The 5,460-nt window shown below is 39.3% G+C and overlaps 1 pseudogene; it reads right to left on the bottom strand.

Annotated features, from left to right (window-relative positions):
- Positions 1-228: 228 nt before the first annotated feature.
- Positions 229-832, bottom strand: LOC148193922 (pyruvate dehydrogenase E1 component subunit alpha, mitochondrial pseudogene; annotated as a pseudogene).
- Positions 833-5,460: the final 4,628 nt, after the last annotated feature.

Below are 5,460 nucleotides of genomic sequence, written 5' to 3'. Positions count from 1 at the left end.
AAACTTGCAAGGTGTTATTTTTATTTGTAGGTATACTGTTTGTCGAAATGTCTCTATTGTTGGCTATTGATTGTAGTCTCTACTTGTTTTTATATTTGGATTTCCGCTTAAACTTGAACCTCGTATGCTTAAAGACGTTGCTTTTTGGAGTTCCATTTAAATATGTAAAAGCTTATTCAAAAAAGAATACAAACAAGTCCAAAACCACCTCACATTTCAAGTCACTAATCAAACAAGGTCAAACTCACAATGGTTATTCTCGCAGAAAAAAATAGAAGGAAGATCCGAAGTGCATCAATGTTAAGCGCCTCGAACAACTGCCCTTGATTGGCAGCACCATCACCGTACAAAGAAAACGTAACAATCTCACCCTTAGAATACTTTTGAGCAAAAGCCACCTTCTTTCCTGTAAAAGTGCATGGAACCACCTTTCCCCTTAGAGCAATCGTCACGGCGGCCCATGAGCTCGACGAAAGACCTCGATCAGGGTTTCGCCGCGGCTCAGGAAGGTGAAGTGGTCACGGTAAGCAGTGATGATGCAGTCCTTGTGCGTGATCGCGACCTCCATCCCCATCACAACGACCTCATGTCCATCGTAGAGATGGCAGAAGCCACATATCAGCTTGGCCTTATAGAGGGAATTCGCCGCGATCTCTATCCACAACATCAGTGTCATGTTACGGAAGAACGAGAAGAGCTCAGCCACCGAGATCTCGACAGCGAGTGAAGGCTCGTCGCAGCGATGGGCGGTGAAGGGAAGCGAAGTGTCCATGGTGAGAGGAAAGGGGGTTTCAGCAGATTCAATGGCGATGGCGAAGCAACTTGGAGCCATTTGCCACGAGTGAAGATGCAACAAGGAAGGAAGGATGACACGTTTCAGAAAAAGGAAAAGTGACGTGGCACACCGTTAGCCACCTTAGAAAAAAATTTAATGTCGTTTCTTTTTTAAGACTAAAAATTCGAGTTTTCCAAGAAAGATGATGAAAATGAACAAACCTTTAGAAGAGTAACGAAACCCAAAATGGCGTGATACTTGAGGGACTAAAAACATATTTAACCCTAATTACATACAATATTTAAGCTTATCTTTCTTCTTAATGAAAATATTATTAAAGCTTATTTATGTGTAACAGTGTTTTTTCTGTTTTCTGTCTGTTTGTCTGAATGACCCACAGACAAATTCACATCAAAATCACTTAAAATATAAGCTAAAGTTATTTTATTTTAACAACTACTCTCACACAAGCTTATGTCAACTATCACAATGCTTTTATTCAATGTACCTCTAATTCCACTTCATCATACGAGAAAAGGCGAAAGTTCAAAAGCTCCTATAATGTTTACTTGTAAGTATTGACTATTAATTAAAAAATTGTCATTAATTTTGTTTACATGTGTATCTAGACATAAATTTTTTGACGTAATGATAATTTTTGTATTGGTGTAATATCATGTTTTATTTATTGTAATTGTAATTTTAATAACAAAATAATGTAATTAATATTTAAAATAACAGACGAAATACTTGTTTCAGACGAGAATATGTATGAACCTGAACATGTACGAAACAAAATTTTTATAAAATGACAACAAAAATGAAGATGAAAATAAGAATAATTTTTCACTTGATGATAATATAATCCTACTCACACATATCTAAATCTCTGTCATGCCTAATAAAAGGCATGCAACATGCTCTAACTTACATCTTACAAAATAAATGATAATTTTATTTCATCTAGTAGTATACAAAGAAAGTTTCATATTAAATAAAACAAAAAATAGTTATAGATTTATATACATACAAGATACTTTTGATAGGTTCCTGGATTGGAAACCTATTTACAATGCACTAACACACACATAAACACCAGAAAATAAGTATAAATGTATATTTTCTATTGAGTATAGCAACTGCATAGCCAGAACAACCTCCAAGAGAGCCAAATTCTCTCTCCACAGGATCACAGGATAAAAGTGATCCTCTCTATATAGTATACCAATTAAAATGTAACCTATCACTCAGATACATCAGCTTTTATATAGGAGCTTTATTTCCCGCCCTAACTAACCATACAGTTATAATTGCCTAACGCCTCTCCCCCTCTTTATTCCCTTTTCTCTTCCTTACATAAAATCTTCATACTCTATCATTTCCCACTGCCTGATGTTCAACCTTGTCCCCAAGGTTGAAGTTGGAAACTGTTCCTAGATAATGAGCACGTCCTCCCAGGTGGCACCCTCCTTTCCCCCTTCCTGCCATTCAACCAATATCTAGGGGATCAACTCCTTGTTTCGTTGTTTCTGTCTTTTGTCCAGAATCCCGAGTGGCCAGAACATGGGGCCTGCGACTTGCAACTCCTTTGGCATATTCGTCTCGACTTATTGGGTGTCCACTGCTACTTTCAATTGGGACTCATGGAACACAAGATGGATTCTTGATGTTTCAAGTAATTTCAATTTAAAAGCAACTTTTCCAATCTGTTGTAGCACGTTAAAGGCCCGAAATATTGCGCTGATAATTTGGTGTGTAATCTGGTGGGCGTGAAAGATTGCCTATGAGGCCTAAGTTTTAAATACACTCAATCAACTACCTTAACCTCGACTAGTTTCCTCTTTCTGTTAGCATATTTGGCCATCAAGTTATGTACTCTTGTTAAGTGAAATCTGAGTTGCTTGAGTGCCTCATCTTTGGTTTGGAGCTCTTGAGCCACAACTTCTACTGTAGTCTCCCCAGGAATAAAACGAGTGAGTGCAAGAGGTGTCCTTCCATAAACAGTTTCAAATGGGCTACATTTAGGCGCACCTTGATAGTTAGTATTATACCAATACTCAGCTCATGGAAGAACTGTATTCCAACTTTTAGGTTTTTTTGAACAGAAAGACCTCAAATAACCCTTCAATATTTTGTTCAGTACCTCTATTTGCTTATCAGATTCTGGGTGGTATGCAGTGTTCATTTGCAGCTGGGTGCCCTACAATCTGAATAACTCTTTCCAGAATATGCTTAGAAATAAAGGATCCCGATCACTTACCACTGATACTGGCACTCCATGTAGCCTAATCATCTCTTTAACAAAGATTTCTGCTATGGTTTTGGCAGTGTAGGGGTGCTTTAGGGGGACAAAGTGATCATACTTGCTCAAACGATCTACCATTACCAGAATCACATCATGCCCTTGTGATTTTGGCAGCCTGGCTATGAAGTCCATGCTGACTTCCTTCTAGATTGTTTGCGGTATTGGCAAAGGTTGTAACAAGCCTTGAGGAGATGAGACCAAATACTTGTGTTGTTGGCACACCAAACAGCTGGCTACAAAATCAGTGACAACCTTCTTCATTCCTACCCAATACAATGATTGGGCCACCTTACGATAAGTCCTATAGACTCCTGAATGCCCTCCTCTGTTGGTGGTATGGAACTCAGCTATAAGCTTAGGAATCCATATAGAGGTGGCATATAACACCAACCTTCCCTTGTAGTGAAGTCTATCGTTCTTCAAAGTAAAGGCAGGATGATAATTATAATTTGTTCTCACTTCTTCTATTATCCTTTTAAGAACTACATCCTCTTCAACCTCCTTCAGCACCTCCTAAAAATCCTGCCAATACAGTCTTGCCATAATTCTCAATTTCGTCTCCCCTTCCTCCTTATCTTCACCTTTTCTAGACAACGCATCAATCACTTTATTGGTCACCTCTGATTTATAAATAATGTCAAAATCATATTCCAACAGCTTTGCCAACCAATTCTATTGATTTTCAGTTGTTATCCTTTGTTCAAGCAGATATCGGAGGCTCCTCTGATTTGTATGCGCCACAAACTTCTGACCTAGTAAATATGGCCTTCAGTGTTGTATTGTCATCACCAAAGCCATGAGTTCTTTTTCACAAATTAAATTTATTGAGGGATCCCTTTTGACAATGCCTTGTTAAAGAAAGCAATAGGTTTTTTGTCTTGAGTTAGAAGAGCTCTTACACCACTTCCTGATGCATCACAATCAATATGGAACTACTGCTTGAAATCTGGTAAGGCTAAAACTGGTGCAATAGTGATGGCTTTCTTTAACCTGGCCATAATTGTTGTTGCTTGTGTTGACCATATAAATTGTCCATTCTTCAACAATTTTGTTAAAGGCTTTGCAATTTTTCCACAGTCCCTCACGAACCTCTTGTAGTATCCTGTTCGACCCAAAACCCCCCTCAAAGCTTTTAGGGTCTTGGGTTTTGGCCATTCCTCCACTGCCACCGCTTTATCTTTATCCATCTCCACCCTTTTCTCTAAAATTAAATGGCTCAGGTATCTGATCCTCTTCCTCCCGAATTCACACTTCTTGACATTGGCAACCCACTGATGTTGTCTCAGCATGTTCAATACTTGCCCAAGGTGGTTCAAATGCTCCTCCCACTCCTGACTATATATCAGGATATCATAAAAAAATATCAGCACAAACTTCCTTAAGTAGGCCCTCAATAAATCATTCATCAAGCTTTGAAATGTAGCTGATGCATTTGAGAGGCCAAAAGACATAACAAGGAACTCGTAATGTCCTTGATGTGTCCTAAAGGGCGTTTTCTGGATGTCATCCTCCCCCATACGAATCTGGTGATACCCAGCCTTCAAATCCACCTTGGAGAAAAATTTTGTCCTCCTCAATTCATCTAATAATTCCTCTATCACAGGTATGGGAAATTTGTCTGGCATGGTTGCACGGTTCAGGGCTCTGTAGTCAATGCAGAAGCGCCAACTGCCATCCTTTTTCTTGACCAGTGTCATTGGACTTGAATAGGGACTAGTGCTTGACCATATGATCCCTGCCTTCAACATTTCAGCCACCTGGTTCTCAATCTCCTCCTTCATCACATGAGGATATCTATATGGCCGGACATTAACGGGATCGGTGCCTTCCTTGAGCATGATTAGATGGACTACATTTTGGGCTGGAGGTAAGCCCCTGGGTTCATTAAAAACCTCTCTAAAATCTGTCAACATCTGCTGCAACTCCTCTGTTTAAATCCTTGTTAATTCTGAGTGGTTTTTTGATGTTTATGGATTTATTTCTGCCTTTTCCAAAGTCCAAACCAGAGTCACTGCTTCCACCACTTTCATCTTCATTAATGCTTTCGGTGCCACTATCTTTCGTGCCAAAGTGGGGTCCCATTTTATTATTACCACCTTTTCCCCCTACTTGTAGGCCATCTTTAATTCTCCCCAATTAATAGTCACTTCTCCTAGTTTAGTTAACCACTCCATTCCCAAAATCAAATCTACTCCTCCTAATTCAAATAGATGAAAATGCTTCATCACCTTCGTTTCTCCTATATTCACTAGAACATCCCTACAATAGTCCTGTGTTTGTTTTTTTCGGCCATCTCCCAAACTCACCTTGTATGGTGGGGTCTCTTCTACCAGCAAGCCCAACTCCTCCACCAACTCGGTTGCAATGGAGTTGTGGCTAG

The sequence above is a fragment of the Vigna umbellata genome, chromosome 8 (genome assembly GCF_029865625.1).
Source record: "Vigna umbellata cultivar VRB3 chromosome 8, Vumbellata_1.0, whole genome shotgun sequence".
NCBI classification, from domain to species: Eukaryota; Viridiplantae; Streptophyta; class Magnoliopsida; order Fabales; family Fabaceae; genus Vigna; species Vigna umbellata.
This window is presented reverse-complemented; position numbering and strand designations above follow the sequence as displayed.